This window comes from Pithys albifrons, chromosome 29 (assembly GCF_047495875.1).
Source record: "Pithys albifrons albifrons isolate INPA30051 chromosome 29, PitAlb_v1, whole genome shotgun sequence".
Taxonomy (NCBI): Eukaryota; Metazoa; Chordata; class Aves; order Passeriformes; family Thamnophilidae; genus Pithys; species Pithys albifrons.
The window spans coordinates 1,151,527-1,167,928 of NC_092486.1; the positions used below are offsets into that span (position 1 = coordinate 1,151,527).

The 16,402-nt window shown below is 53.4% G+C and overlaps 1 protein-coding gene across 2 annotated transcripts in view; it reads right to left on the minus strand.

Moving 5' to 3' along the window:
* Positions 1–16,402, minus strand: part of SLC23A2 (solute carrier family 23 member 2) — a 92,281-nt gene that overhangs the window by 58,681 nt on the left and 17,198 nt on the right. Inside the window, exon 1 of one of the 2 annotated variants that reach the window (XM_071579331.1) lies at positions 10,003–10,238. The exons of the other annotated variant lie outside the window; for it this stretch is intronic. The gene's annotated coding sequence lies outside the window, so the exon portion shown is untranslated. Of the gene's footprint in view, positions 1–10,002; positions 10,239–16,402 lie in introns of those variants that run through there. 2 annotated transcript variants of the gene reach the window in all.

Here is a 16,402-nt window from a genome sequence, read left to right on the forward strand (position 1 = left end):
AGCCCAGCCACACGTGACTCAGACACTTTTATGGCCCTCACAGCAAATCCAACTTATCAGGGGGGGAAGTCCCAGCAAAAGATAAACCTCATCCGTGCCAGGCAGGTGCAGAGTGACCTCTGTGCAGCCAGAGCAAAGGGAAGGCTGCAGGTCACACCAGGGCAGGGATTAAGGGTCACCTGTGCCCCAAACGATGCCAGGGGGACTGCCCGGCAGGGCAGGGACTGGCAGGGGCTGCAGATAAGCTGGGACTGACCAGAGAGCAGGGCCAGCCCAGGGGCAGGGGCAGAGGAAAACCCTCCCGGGCACTTGGAGCACTTTCCTCCAGCACAAACCTCCTCCCAGGTCATGGGGTAGATTTCGGGTTGGATTTTGGGGTGGTTTGGGGGTTTCTGGGGCACATTTTTGGGTGATTTGGAGGCCGAGTTTTGGGGTGGATTTGGGTATTTTAGGGGAAGATTTTGGGGTGATTTGGGGTGATTTGGGCATTTTTGAAGTGGATTTTGGGGCATATTTTGGAGGGATTTTGGGGCATATTCTGGGGTGATTGGGGGATTTTGGGTCAGATTTTAGGATGCTTTGGGGTGTTTGGGGGGCAGATTTTGGGGTGATTTGGGGGTTTTGGGGTAGATTTTTGAAGGAATTTTGGTTGGATTTGGGGTAGATTTTTGGGGTGATTTGGGGGCAGATTTTGGGGGATTTGGGGCAGATCTTGGAGTGGGTTTTCAGGGATTTTGGGGTACACATTGGGGCAGATTTTGGGTTGTATTTTGGGATAGTTTGGGGGTTTCTGGGGCACATTTTTGGGTGATTTGAAGGCCAAGTTTTGGGGTGGATTTGGGTATTTTTGGGGAAGATTCTGGGGAGATTTGGGCATTTTTGAAGTGAATTTTGGGGCAGAGTTTGGGGTGATTTGGGGGCATATTCTGGGGTGATTGGGGGATTTTGGGTCAGATTTTAGGATGCTTTGGGGTGTTTGGGGGGGCAGATTTTGGGGTGATTTGGGAGCAAATTTTGGGGTGATTTGGGAGCAAATTTTGGGGTGATTTGGGGGCAAATTTTGGGGTGATTTGGGGGCAAATTTTGGGGTAGATTTTTGAAGGAATTTTGGTTGGATTTGGGGTAGATTTTTGGGGTGATTTGGGGGGAACACTTTGGGGGATTTGGGGCAGATCTTGGAGTGGGTTTTCAGGGATTTTGGGGTACACTCAGGGGCAGATTTTGGGTGTTTTTTGGGACACCAGGGGGTGGCACTGCCTGGATGGCACAGCACCATCCTCTGCACACCCCCACGGCCCTGCTGACACAGCTCTCCCTCTCACCTCCTATTGAAACAAGTCAGAATCCATTTTGAAGTCCATGGAAAGAAACAGAGATGATGGAGATGCACAAGACTGGGATTAAATGACTTTTCCTTCCTCCACCCTCTGCTACAGTAACAGCACCCACTGGAGAAAAAAACAAAAAGCTTCTAAATCACATTTCTCTTGGTATTAAAATAGCAAAGTGCAGGTGAGTCTGTGGAAAAAAACCACCTGAAAACTCATCTCTTTGTAGATTCAAGGGTTAATTTGGGCAGGGCAGAAGGGAGAGATGGAAATAAAGGGTTTATTACCACGGAAAGGAGGAGAGCTGGACATGACCCCACCAAAGGATCAGACAACTGGAACACAGACACCTTCTCCCTGGGTGCACTGTTTTCTCTAAAAGCACAGAGCATTTCAGACAGTTTTGGGCTGAATCACACTAAAAAAATTCCCAAAATCAGATTTGCTGTGATGGCAGTTCATCCCCACACTGTGTGAGGATCTTTAACATAAATATCTGAACCCAGAGCTTGGCAAGGCAAAGATTGGGAAAAACCAACCTGATCTCCAGGGTGGGACATTCCTGGGGCAGTAACAGGGTTTTACAGAATCCTAGAATGGACTGGGTTGGAAAAGACCCCCGAGATCATCAAGTCCAACCCTTGATCCAACCCCACTGTGATCACCAGCCCAGGGCACAGAGTGCCCTGGGCTGGTGATCCCAGTGGGGTTGGATCAAGACATGGTGGATTCTCCCTCAGTGCCACATCCACAGAATCCTAGAATGGATTGGGTTGGAAAAGCCCTCTGAGATCCTCAAGTCCAACCCTTGGTCCAACTCCAGTCCCTTTACCAGATCATGGCACTCAGTGCCACGGCCAAGCTCAGGTTCAAACCCTCCAGGGATGGGGAGTCCACCCCCTCTCTGGGCAGCCCATTCCAATCCCTGAGCACTCTCTCTGCAAAGAATTTCTTTCTGCTCTCCAACTTCAATTTCCCCTGGCAGAGCTTGAGCCCATCGTGCCCCCTTGTCCTATTGCTGAGTGCCTGGGAGAAGAGACCAACCCCCACCTGGCCACAACTTCCCTTCAGGCAGTTCCAGACAGTGCTGAGGTCACCTCTGAGCCTCCTCTTCTCCAGGCTGAACACCCCCAGCTCCCTCAGCCTCTCCCCACAGCACCTGTGCTCCAGTCCCTTCTCCAGCCTCGTTGCTCTTCTCACTTGGGTTGGAAGAGACCTCTGAGATCACCAAGTCCAACCCTTGATCCAACCCCACTGGGATCACTCTGGCACTCTGTGCCCTGGGCTGGTGATCACAGTGGGGTTGGATCAAGATGTGGTGGATTCTCACTCAGAGCCACGTCCAGTCTCATCTTAAACACCTCCAGGGATGGGAAATCCACCCCCTCTCTGGGCAGCCCATTCCAATCCCTGAGCACTCTCTCTGCAAACAATTTCTTTCTGCTCTCCAACTTCAATTTCCCCTGGCAGAGCTTGAGCCCATCGTGCCCCCTTGTCCTATTGCTGAGTGCCTGGGAGTTTTGGGGCTTTTCTCTTTGTTTGGGTTGGTTTGGGGTTTCTTCAGACATCCTTTGAAGGGCCAACACCTCTGCAGGTGGCAGCACCAGGACTGGGAGGCAGAGCTGGGCTCAGCACATGCAATAAGCACACCCAGAGATGAACCCTTTGGAGGAGGCTCAGTCTGGAGCTCAGGCTCCCCCAGACCTCCCAACCCTGACAATCCCTGCTTTTCCAAGGTGTAAGGATGATGCAGGTGTTTTTCCCCAGAAAGCATTTCCTCATTTGCCAAACTCAAACCAAAAACCTCCTAAACCCACGAGGGCCTTTGCAATTCCAGGTGGATCCAGGCCCACCACAGAGTGTTCACCAAACCAGACTCCCAGATGGGGCTGTGCAGGTGGAGGTGCTGGCTCAGCCAAACTGGGCAGGTGAGGATGGACAAGGGGCAGGGAGTTTGAGCACAACTTCAGCAGCCTTACTGAGAGCTTTGTCTGCAGCATCCCAGAGCTGGGACAGGCCCCCTGAAGCCACAAGAGCAGAGAGGAGCCACAAATGTCTGCACAGGAGTGGAAATCTGGTACCTCGTGGCTGTGGGGGTTGTTCTTCCCCTCAAACAGGCCTCAGTCAGGAGTAACAGGTGATGAAAAAGGTAAAAGGAAGTCCCCAGGTACTCTGAAAGGTGAATGTGTTCCCTCCTTCTCCTCACAACCCAAGAGTCAAACAGGAGGCATCAGTTAGTCACAGAACCTTTAACTCTGAAAAGCCCCCCAAGATCAAGTCCAACCTGTGAGTGATTCCCACCATCCCACCCAGACCAGAGCACTGAGTGCTGTGAACACCTCCAGGGGTGGGGACTCCAAACCTCCCTGGGCAGCCTGTTCCAACGTTTAACAACCCATTCCAGGGAGAAATTCCTGCTGCTGTGCCCCCTGCCCTTCCCCTGGCTGTTCCATCTACTCCTGTCCCTGCTGGAGCAGAGCCCGACCCCCCCCCGGCTCACCCCTCCTGGCAGGGAGTTGGAAAGAGGGAAGAGGTTCCTCCTGAGCCTCCTTTTCTCCAGCTGAGCCCCCCCAGCTCCCTCTACTGCTCCAGCCCCTTCCCAGCTCCATTCCCTGCCCTGGACATCCAGTCCCTCCATGTCATTCCTGGGCTGAGGGGCCAGACCTGGACTCGACCCTGGGCTGTGGCCTCTGCAGTGCCAGCACAGGGGGACAGTCCCCTCCCTGGGGGCCTCTCCCTCCACTCCAACCATGGAAAACCAGCAACTGTCCTGCACTGGGTGGCCCTTCCCAGCTGCACCAGGGCAGAGCCAGCCCAGGAAGCACAAGGAGTGTGGTGGTTACAAACCAGTCGGTGAAGCCACAGCCCATCCCATGGAATGCCCTGCTGGAGGCACTGCCAGGAGCACCACGGGGGAATGTCCAGAAGGAGGGATGGCCCTCCCTGGCTGTCACAGGCGGCTGCAGAGCCAGGACAGCTCTGGCTGCTGCACACCCTGAGGAGATTAGAATCAAATTAAGGTCACTGCCTAATTCCAATCTTCGATTTATTATTTTAATTAGCTGTCAGACTCATGTGAACAGCAGTGACTTTCTCCTGCAGCAGAGGTGATGATGCCCAGCCAGGGGCTGTCACTCTGGAGGTGACCTGACCTGCAGGGCTGTCTCTGGAATTCCACCAATTTCCATGGCACTTCCAGGAGTCTGGCACCTCCTACCCAGGGCACACACAAACCAAGGCATCCTCTAGGTCTGAGACTGTGTTCTTGGCAACAGACAACACAGATGTTCAAAGGGATTTGGACTGTGCCCATCAGGTATTTTGTTGTTAAATGTACCAAGCCTGAGCAAAGATAAAACCAGCTTTAAACTCCACTTTACCAGCTCAGGCCCAACGCTGGGAGCTCCTTCTGGAAAGGACACGCTGGAAACTGCAACCAAGAGCAAACTCTCAGTTCCTGCAGTGTCACAGCTGTGAAGAATTTAAGCCAGTAACAAATGCACCAGAATTACTTTGTTTGGTTTAAAAACTGAGTGTTTAGACCAAGCAGCTCATCCAGGACAAACTATGGAGAACTCCCAGGCTGTGGACACAGCTGGGGACAGACAGCCTGGATTCCCCCAGGGACACGCAGGGCTGGGGGTACCCAGGGAGCTGGATCTGGCTCAGGGGGTGGCAGGAGGGATGCCAAGAGCTCAGGGAAGCTCTGACAGAACTTCCATCACCGACACACTGCACCGAAGTGATCAGGGAAACAGGAGAGTTCCAACGCAGCCAATTAAGGAATGTTGTGAGGCTCCAATTAGCCGAAGTTTGCTTACAGGGTACAGCTATCCCTGCCCAGCCACACAACTCCACCAAACGCAAGGCAATTCCCAGCTAATTATGGGATGGCAGCTTTCTCCAGATTGCCACTGGCTGTAGTTACCCCATCACCCAAACCTTCTGCGCTGATTTGGTGCCATTAAGGTATTAAAACCAACAGGCTCTCCTTTGTTGTGGGCCACACTCTGCTGTGCACCAGCTGCAGGCACTGATTTATCTCATCCTCCCTTTTGGGTTATTTTTAACACCAGAAGAACCTTGAACAGGCTCCCCCTGTCCCTGTTCACAGCTGTTCACACCTCCCACCTCACAGCACAGATAAAAAGCACTCAATCTGTCTGAGAAACTTGGTTTTGATAAACTTTGAGACGTTAAACAATACATTATCAAAGGGGTTTAAAATTAATGACCAAATCACAAGCCACCCAAACGGTACCGACTTTACTACCCAAAATGCTGCTGGATGTTTTCCTGAGGAGGAAAAAGGTTCTCCCCGGTTCAAAAAATTCCACCAGTATCTCATCATCGAGGCTACTGAAGCCCAACAAGCACCTCGGTGATGCCATCAGAGCAGAACCACAACCCAGTTGTTTCCCAGTTCCATCCCACCCTGTGCCCCGGACACGCACCTGGAAGGTCCCACCCTGTGCCCTGGACACGCACGTGGGAGGTCCCACCCTGTGCCCCGGACACGCACCTGGGAGGTCCCACCCTGTGCCCCGGACACGCACCTGGGAGGTCCCACCCTGTGCCGCGGACACGCACCTGGGAGGTCCCACCCTGTGCCCCGGACACGCACCTGGGAGGTCCCACCCTGTGCCCCGGACACCCACCTGGGAGGTCCCACCCTGTGCCCCGGACACGCACCTGGGAGGTCCCACCCTGTGCCCCGGACACCCACCTGGGAGGTCCCACCCCCCTCCAGGGACACAGGAGTGTCCAAAGGGTGGATTTTGTACCTTCCTGGGGATTTTCGCCGTCTTAAAGACGTGAAAAAAGGTGCCCAGAACCCACACTTCGGTCTTCTGTTGCTGCATGTAAAAACCATCGTCCTGCTTTAGTCTCAAACCGAGTTTTCCCTCAGGCTGTTGGAAACGGAGCCTCTTTGGTGCCGGAATTACACGGGATTTGTCTCTACCTCCTGCACCCACAGCTCCTTCCCACGACCTGAAGCTGCACCGAAACGCCAGCACTGCCTTCAGAGCTCGGAGATTTCCCTCCTCCAGGAACCTTTAAAAAGGAGACTTCAAATTTAATGCGACACTACCCAAAAAGGCATCACTTCACCTGCAGCAAAGGCAGACAAAGCACCGCTAAACACACCCAACCTCCCTAATATTTAAGTTCTAAAAAGCTAAATTTCAGTTTCCAGAAGAGTTGTCGGGCACTTTAAGGAGTTTCAGTCCCGGGTTGGTTTCTCACTCCACTTCAAAGCACAAACATATTCTTTCTTTGTAGGCACTAATGAATTTTTAAGTAGTTGGTATTTTGACTGCCATCCAGAACGGTGTCTTAATAACTGACCAACATTATTAGGGCAAGTCTGCACAAAGACACGCAGCAAAGTTATGCCGAGCTCAAACCCTGCGCTGATTCAAAGCACATTAATTAGTTAAAGCTCATTAACTTCCTGGGCGAACGAGCTCCTTGAGACGGCGACTTAAATCCAGCTGAATGACATGTTTAACAAAGGATCTCACAGCTTTCAAAAACTACAAGTTTGGGTAGTCAAACTATTAAAAACATCTTATTTAGGCTGTGATTGTAAAGTAAAATAGCTGAAATAGGGTTTTTCCAGCACCGGTCACCCTGAAGGTGAGTGTGGTCAAAGCACCGTTGGCCAAGCTGTTCCTCGTCCGCCTTTCATCCCATTATTCCCATTTTATTGTTCCAAAAGGCAACAGTTTTGCCCAGTTTCTGTGCAGGGTTTGCCACCCTCCCCAGGAGATCCCCGGCAAGAAGGTTTGGCCACGAAGTTGGACACAGGTCTGTGTGTGTGTGTGGCTCAGCTTCGCTGAACGCAGATTTGGGCAGGGCTGTCCCCACGGGCCCTTCCAGCCTGCGCAGATTTGGGCAGGGCTGTCCCCACGTGGGGGCCCTTCCAGCCTGCGCAGATTTGGGCAGGGCTGTCCCCACGGGCCCTTCCAGCCTGCGCAGATTTGGGCAGGGCTGTCCCCACGGGCCCTTCCAGCCTGCGCAGATTTGGGCAGGGCTGTCCCCACGGGCCCTTCCAGCCTGCGCAGATTTGGGCAGGGCTGTCCCCACGTGGGTGCCCTCCCAGACTGCGCAGATTTGGGCAGGGCTGTCCCCACGGGCCCTTCCAGCCTGCGCAGATTTGGGCAGGGCTGTCCCCACGTGGGTGCCCTCCCAGACTGCGCAGATTTGGGCAGGGCTGTCCCCACGGGCCCTTCCAGCCTGCACAGTGGATTTCAGGTGAGGCTCAGCGTGCACAGAACTGGCCCCACCGTTTCAGTCCTGAGGTTCATCTGCCACGGCCGAGCGAGCCTGGACGGTGCCAGTGAAGTCCTCAGGACTAGAACCTACAGCCCCCGGCATTGCCCAGGAGGTCTCCCATCCAAGTGCTAATCCGGGGCTGACCCTGCTGAGCTTCCGAGACCTGACGGGATCGGATGCCAGGGAGGCATTAACTGCCTTGCTTTTAACTGCCTTAAATGAAAGCACCCCACATTTGTTCAAATTATCTTTCCTTTCTTAACTGTGTTAACTGTGTGTGCGCGTGTGTGTGTGTGTGTGTGTGTGTGTGTGTGTGTGTGTGGCTCGCCTTCACGAACGAGGATTTGGGCAGGGCTGTCCCCACGTGGGGGCCCTTCCAGCCTGTGCAGTGGATTTCAGGTGAGGCTCAGCGTGCGCAGAACTGGCCCCACCGTTTCAGTCCTGAGGTTCATCTGCCACGGCCGAGCGAGCCTGGACGGTGCCAGTGAAGTCCTCAGGACTAGAACCTACAGCCCCCGGCATTGCCCAGGAGGTCTCCCATCCAAGTGCTCATCCAGGGCTGACCCTGCTGAGCTTCCGAGACCTGACGGGATCGGATGTCAGGGAGGTGAAGCCACAAGATAAACCCCAGAGAAGTGCCAGGACAATCTCGGAGATAACGATTTTACAGCTCGTTATCTGTGACTGCTCCGAGCCGGCACCCGCAGAGCTCCCTCGATGGCAACAACACTGAATAAACTGATAAAAAGAATAACAGAATCATAGAATGGATTGGGTTGGAAAAGACCTCCGAGATCATCAAGTCCAAACCCTGGTCCAACTCCAGTCCGTGGTGAACTCCACTGGTGAATAAACCCGACCCCCCCATCGCTGCTCCTCCCAGGACTCTGCAGCCCCCCCCGGGGCCAGCACTGAGCTTGGCACACAATAATCTGATTTACAATGGTATGGAGTCCTTCCAGCCTTCCCGGGAGGATTAATAACCTGAGCATTCCGGCACCTCCACGTTATTATGGATATTAATAATGCACAGCTCGTTAAGCTCCTGCTCGGCCTCAAAGCAACCTGAGCACACACTGGGGCCCTTCTCAGCTGGCTTTGTACCCGCACTTGGCACTTCCATGAAAGCTCCTTCTTCCCAAGGCTTTAATCACATTAAAACAAAGGTGAAGGTAGAGGCTCATCTAGCAAAAATTCCACTTATTGAGCAAATTCCACTTATTGTGCCAACTTTTTCAACCCTGGGGATGGAGCTCCTTCCCCAGGGCTGATCCCTGGGGTGACTTTGGAACCAGATCCTCGCTCCTGAAAGGGAACCGAGTGCAGGAGCAACACGGACCCAGCAGCTGGTCACGCACCCCCAAAGTTTCACACTGACTTATCTGTTAGGCTGGTCCAGAATTAAGTGTTTCACTTCCATTTAAAGTCAGTAAGATTTACAATCCAATAAACTTCCAACAACTCATCAAGAGGCTGCACTTCTGTGCTCGAGCTTTCTTCAAATCTCCTTTTTGCCACATAAACCTCATACCAATTTTCCCCACTTTAAAAGAGGAAAGAGAAGTTTACAGGGGAACAGGACAGAGGGGAAATGCTCTTGGCTCTGTGTTTACAGCCATAAATGTTTCAAAATGAGACAGCGATAAACACTTCAAAACGAAAAATTAAGTCCTCAAATCTTAAAAGGAAAAGTTCTCAAATCTTAAAACGAAAAATTAAGTCCTCAAATCTCAAAACAAAAAGTCCTCAAATCTTAAAGCAAAAGAGTCCTCAAGTCTTAAAGCAAAAAGTCCTCAAATCTTAAAAAGTCGTCAAATCTTCAAACAAAAAGTGCTCAAATCTCAAAAAGTCCTCAAATCTTAAAACAAAAAGTCCTCAAATCTTCAAACAAAAAGTCCTCAAATCTTAAAACAAGAAGTCAAATCTTAAAAAGTCCTCAAACCTTAAAGCAAAAAGTCGTCAAACCTTTAAACAAAAAGTCCTCAAACCTCAAAACAAAAAGTCCTCAAACCTCAAAAAGTCCTCAAATATTAAAACAAAAAGTCCTCAAATCTTAAAACAAAAAGTCGTCAAACCTTAAAGCAAAAAGTCGTCAAACCTTTAAACAAAAAGTCCTCAAACCTCAAAACAAAAAGTCCTCAAACCTCAAAAAGTCCTCAAATATTAAAACAAAAAGTCCTCAAATCTTAAAACAAAAAGTCGTCAAACCTCAAAGCAAAAAGTCCTCAAACCTTTAAACAAAAAGTCCTCAAACCTCAAAACAAAAAGTCCTCAAACGTTTTAAATATCGTCATTTAAGTAATTAGAACTGGGTTTAAGTTCCTGGCAGCGCTGAGGCTAAAGCTGATGAACTTTTGCAATTATCCCCGTTCCCAAGGGAGTTCCAGGGTCTTACCTGCGAGCCCAGCAGGAGGTTCCCAGCGCCGGGAGCGGGGCCGGGCAGGACGGAGCATCCCCCGGGAGCGCCTTTATAGCCGAGCCGGGTGTCCCCGGTTGTGTAACCCCCGCCGTGCCCAATCGCAGCGCTCTCCCCGCTCGGACCCGCGGGGTTATTGCGATCACACGCCGGTCCCTCCGCCGGGTTACGCAAAACCAACGGGCACAGTCCCGGCACCGAGCGGAGGAGGCTCCATCGCTCCATCCACCCTCTGACATCAGCGGGAGGAATCCCAGCCCCCGAAACTCCACACGCGTAAATATTTACATGCCTCGCTGCGCCCGCTGTAAGCAGGATGGGGATCTCTCCGAGCAGGGAAATAGTTTTATTAGCGACTGGAGAGGTGGCAGGTCGCAAAGCTCTTCAGCACTGTCTGGAACTCCCTGAAGGGAAGTTGTGGCCAGGTGGGGGTTGGTCTCTTCTCCCAGGCACTCAGCAATAGGACAAGGGGGCACGATGGGCTCAAGCTCTGCCAGGGGAAATTGAAGTTGGAGAGCAGAAAAAATTCTTTGCAGAGAGAGTGCTCAGGGATTGGAATGGGCTGCCCAGAGAGGGGGTGGATTCCCCATCCCTGGAGGGTTTGAACCTGAGCTTGGCCGTGGCACTGAGTGCCATGATCTGGTAAAGGGACTGGAGTTGGACCAAGGGTTGGACTTGATGATCTCGGAGGGCTTTTCCAACCCAATCGGTTCTATGAGTCTATGATAAGGCAAAGGTTAGGGATGCACAACCTCACTGAAGGCACAGGACAAGGCTGTGCTGGGCTCCTGCACCTCCCCGGCTCAATGCTAAGGGTGCAGGGCAGAGGGAGCTGCAAAGAGACTCTGAAGGAGAACCGACAGACTGGAAACAACAACAAGAGCAACAAAAAGTAAATCAAGGGTTGTCAAGCACCGGAACACCCACAGAGAAGTGGCTGAGTCACCATCCCTGTTTTGAAAGACATATAAATGTGGCACTCGGGGCCATGGGTCAGTGGTGGCCTCGGCAGTGCTGGGGGAATGGTTGGACTCGATGATCATTTGCAGCCTGAACAGGTCTATGATTCTGTAACTGATGCCCAGTCCTTTCCCATGGATATCCTCATCTCTCCCTGCTCACCCCCTTTCTGAGGGAGCACAGCCCCCTGCCTGAGGCTGCTCTTACACTTCTGCACAGCACTTTACGAGTCACCCTGGCCCCAGATCACCACGACCCCATCCCCTCACCGACTTGGCCTCTCCAAACACACCATCCATCCCCTGCCCTCCTGGTGAGACAACACCCCACCTGTAGAGCCGACACTGAAGTGACAACCAGAGCAAACCACAGCAGAGCAGCCCCAGGGAGGGAGCAGCAACAGCCCCAGGGAAGGAGCAGCAGCAGCCCCAGGGAAGGAGCAGCAGCAGCCCCAGGGAAGGAGCAGCAGCAGCCCCAGGGAAGGAACAGCAGCAGCCCCAAGGAGGGAGCAGCAGCAGCCCCAAGGAGGAGCAGCAGCAGCCTCAGGGAAAGAGCAGCAGCAGCCTCAGGGAAAGAGCAGCAGCAGCCCCAGGGAGGGAGCAGCAGCAGCAGCCCCAGGGAAGGAGGAGCAGCAGCCCCAAGGAGGAGCAGCAACAGACCCAGGGAGGGGCAGCAGCAGCCCCAGGGAAGGAGCAGCAACAGCCCCAGGGAAGGAGCAGCAGCAGCCCCAGGGAAAGAGCAGCAGCAGCCCCAGGGAAGGAGCAGCAGCAGCCCCAGGGAAGGAGCAGCAGCAGCCCCAGGGAAGGAGCAGCAGCAGCTCCAAGGAGGAGCAGCAGCAGTCCCAGGGAGGAACAGCAGCAGCCCCAGGGAAGGAGCAGCAGCAGCCCCAGGGAAGGAGCAGCAGCAGCCCCAAGGAGGAGCAGCAGCAGTCCCAGGGAGGAACAGCAGCAGCCCCAGGGAAGGAGCAGCAGCAGCTCCTGCCCGAACGCCCCGGCAGCGGCTCCACCACGTGGGCACAAGCACAGCCCAGAGCCGGCCAAGGGCGCGGCGCTGCGGGCACTGCGATGAGCTCACTCACTGCTGCCCAAAGGCACCTTCTGCCCCGAAATTCGGGGTGCCACCCAGCCGCTCTGGCTGCCAGGGCCCCGGTACAGGTCGGGATTCGCCCCACGCCGCCAGACGCTGCGGCTGCTCCGGGCGCAGGATGAGGATGGGCCGTGCTGGTGCCTGCACAGGGCACGCTGTGAGCTCGGCCCGCAAAGCTCCTGCTCATCGCCGCAAGGCTCCTGCTCAGCCCCGCAAGGCTCCTGCTCAGCCCGCAAAGCTCCTGCTCAGCCCGCAAAGCTCCTGCTCAGCCCCACAAAGCCCCTGCTCAGCCCCACAAAGCCCCTGCTCAGCCCGCAAAGCTCCTGCTCAGCCTTCACCCCCTGCTCAGCTCCAAAGCTCCTGCTCAGCCCGCAAAGCTCCTGCTCAGCCCCACAAAGCTCCTGCTCAGCCCTCGCTGCCCGCTCAGCCTTCGCTCTCCTGCTCAGCCCCACAAAGCTCCTGCTCAGCCCTCCCTCCCCGCTCAGCCCTCGCCCCCCGCTCAGCCCCACAAAGCCCCTGCTCAGCCCTCGCCCCCGCTCAGCCTTCGCTCTCCTGCTCAGCCCCACAAAGCCCCTGCTCAGCCCTCGCCCCCCGCTCAGCCCTCGCCCCCCGCTCAGCCCCACAAAGCCCCTGCTCAGCCCTCGCCCCCCGCTCAGCCCTCCCTCCCCGCTCAGCCCTCGTCCCCCGCTCAGCCCTCCCTTCCCGCTCAGCCCTCGCCCCCCGCTCAGCCCTCGCCCCCCGCTCAGCCCTCCCTCGGATCCCTGCAAGGTCCAGCCATCCCCACAGGCTGCTCCGTGCCGTGTGTGCACGGCCGACACACGGGATGTTCCAGCGTTTAATCCGCACTGCAAAGGGATGGGGGAAGTTTCCTCCTCCCTTTGCTGCTTTTCCAATGATCAGATTCTTTGCTCTTTCATCCCGAATTCCACGTGTTTGCACAATCACAAACATCAGATTTCGACATGCAGAGCTCTGGCAGCCCTTACCACAAAGCTCACCAAAACTTCAGCTCTGAGAGCCCCAAACACAAACTGCTGGACCACAGGTCCCCTCTCTGCCTGAGCATCACTGAGCCACGACATTTCTGAGGAATATGCTGGCAATTACTTTATATTCAAGGCATTTGACGTGTTTACAGGGAGCCACAGGACTAATGATCAATGGCAAAAGAAAAACTTCGGGTTTTGAAGGGAAAAAGACTTGTGGTTTTTTATTCCAGCATGCAAAATTTTTTTAATAGTTGGATTAAACAGTGCCAGGCACTCGAGTGCTTCTTGCCCTGAATACCACAGTTCAAAGTATGACTGAGTTCAATGCAATTAACATTACTTAAGCATCCAATTAAAGAAGACTTGTCTATTTACCTTGCAATTAAAACTAATCGCTCCAAAATTCATCACCAGTGAGTGGCGAATTTCATCATTCAAACGATTTATTTCTGATTACTTAGCACTTACACTGAGTAATTGAAGTCAAATAAACCACCTCCTAATCTGGGTATCTGCAGTTCAGTCCCAGCTTCCAGGGGTGACATTGGGACGGATCTAATCGTGGGTTTTTGGGTTAAAATTCCTCGAAGTGGGTCATGGCCACAACTCGAGGTGAATGTTAAAGACAGAACTGCACTGGAATATTTTACAGGGCAACTTCAAATCCCAAAATGCTGGGCCAGGCAGGTGGGAACAAACAGCTGAGAGCTCTGTGGATTCACTGATGGCAGGGGAATCACAGCAGACAATTTATCTCCCCTATTTCAGCACAGGGAGCTGATCACACACAGCCACTCGTCATTTTTATCATCTGTTTAATATCAGAGATGCAAACTGGAGGGAGCATTTCTCCTGCTTGGAAATGTTACTTCTAGGAGGAGTTCAGTTTGATTATTAGAAGAAGATCCAATTTTTTGCCTTGTTCTCAGACACCCAGTGTTCAGTCTGGGGATGAACCAACGTTTCCAAGTGCCCAGCTAAATTATGTTTGCTGTCAGACACACACTGGTGAAGCACTGACAATGCTCTGAGCTGCAATATTATTTTCAGGATATTTTCCCTCATTTTGCAGAGCTCAGGCTGGACAAAATCCTGCTCTTAAGTCCCCTGTTCCCCCTGCACTGACAGCACAGTGCACAGGTGGCACAGAATGGTCACCTCCCACCAGCAGAACTGGTGATGATGTGACCCAGTGTCTGCAAAGCCCTGGAAACCAAACCCCTGGAAAGCCCTGGAGACCAAACCCCTGGAGACCAAACCCCTGGACACCAAAGCCCTGGACACCAAAGCCCAGGAAACCCCTGGACACCAAACCCCTGCAAACCAAACCCCTGCAAACCAAACCCCTGGAAAGCCCTGGAGACCAAACCCCTGGACACCAAACCCTTGGACACCAAACCCCTGGACACCAAAGCCCTGGACACCAAAGCCCGGGAAACCCCTGGACACCAAACCCCTGCAAACCAAACCCCTGGACACCCCTGGACACCAAAACCCTGGACACCAAAGCCCGGGAAACCCCTGGACACCAAAGCCCTGGACACCAAAGCCCTGCAGACCAAACAAACCCCTGGAAAGCCCTGGAGACCAAACCCCTGGACACCAATGCCCAGAAAGCCAAACCCCTGGACACCAAACCCCTGGAAACCAAACTCCTGCAAACCAAACCCCTGGACACCAAAGCCCAGAAAACCAAACCCCTGGAAACCAAACCCCTGGAAACCCCTGGACACCAAACCCCTGGAAACCAAACCCCTGGAGACCAAACCCCTGGAGACCAAACCCCTGGAGACCAAACCCCTGCAAACCAAACCCCTGCAAACCCCCGGACACCAAACCCCTGGAGACCAAACCCCTGGAGACCCCTGGACACCAAACCCCTGGACACCAAACCCCTGGACACCAAACTCCTGGACACCAAACTCCCGGACACCAAACCCCCGGACACCAAACCCCCGGACACCAAACCCCCGGACACCAAACCCCCGGACACCAAACCCCTGCAAACCAAACCCCTGCAAACCAAACCCCTGCAAACCCCTGGACACCAAACCCCTGGAAAGCCCTGGAGACCAAACCCCTGGACACCAATGCCCAGAAAACCAAACCCCTGGAAACCAAACTCCTGGAAACCCCTGGACACCAAACCCCTGGAAACCAAACCCCTGGAAACCAAACCCCTGGACACCAAAGCCCTGGACACCAAAGCCCTGGACACCAAAGCCCTGGACACCAAAGCCCTGCAAACCCCTGGACACCAAAGCCCTGCAAACCAAACCCCTGAACACCAAAGCCCTGCAAACCAAACTCTGCTCTGAACCTTCCCACTGCCAGGGAAGAACAAGCCAAACAGGAGAGAGGCAGAAGTGAAGCAGTCCCTGAACACTCTCAGAAGAGCTGCCCTGCTCCAGGATTTCCCTGCTCCAGGATTTCCCTGCTCCAGGATTTCCCTGCCCCAGCCTGGCAGATGCCTCACAAACACTGTCAGGAAGAGGCACATCTCCCTTGGAAGAACATCCCGTTTCATCCGGAGGGTGAGGTGGAGGGGGCCTCATTCCTGACAGCTCCCGATGGCATTTTTGTAGCAATCTCCTAATTTGAGTGTTCTTCCTCCCCAAACCACAGCAAACATGTAATCTTTACATCAGCCTCGACTGAATCAGCAGCCCCCCTGCACATCCTCCAGAACACACTTAACATAACACAGCAAACACAAAATAGCATCACACACGAGCAGAATAAATAGATCCACCTCCACCCACAACTGGGAGCAGCAGAAAGACAAGTTTGATCTTAGAGCAACGTTTACAAATCCACTGAATTCCTTGAAAAAGCACTTACCAGAAGATCTGCTTTAACATGAGAACATCACTGCTCTTCCCTAATGCTGAATAATCAAATATACAGCAGAAATTACTGTAATTGCTTTGAAAGCTTCCCAGTTAATTGAAGGAATGATGCCCAGTCCAGGCTCCTACTGACACACCCCCTTGTGCTGCACCCACCAAATGCAGAGCCCTGTCAGGTGAATTCTGCTTTTCCAGCTGGAGAATGCCATGCTCTGTACACAACTTCTGCTCTCAAATCCCTCCTTCAGTCCCAGCTCCTGTGACAGTGTTTATTACAACCTTTCCTGCAGCTGTTTTCAAACCCCTGGAAGAAGAACCAGGGTCTGAGGTGTTCCAAGCACACCGACAGCTCTGTGCAAAAAGGGAATTACAAGCTGGAAGTGCCTTTCACAACACCCGTGGGTGAGTTTGGGGCATCATTTTTGAGGAGGAACAACCACAAAAGGGTAGTGAAGCCAAAGCCCTGCACTCCACAGGCACAGATCAAAGCATTTC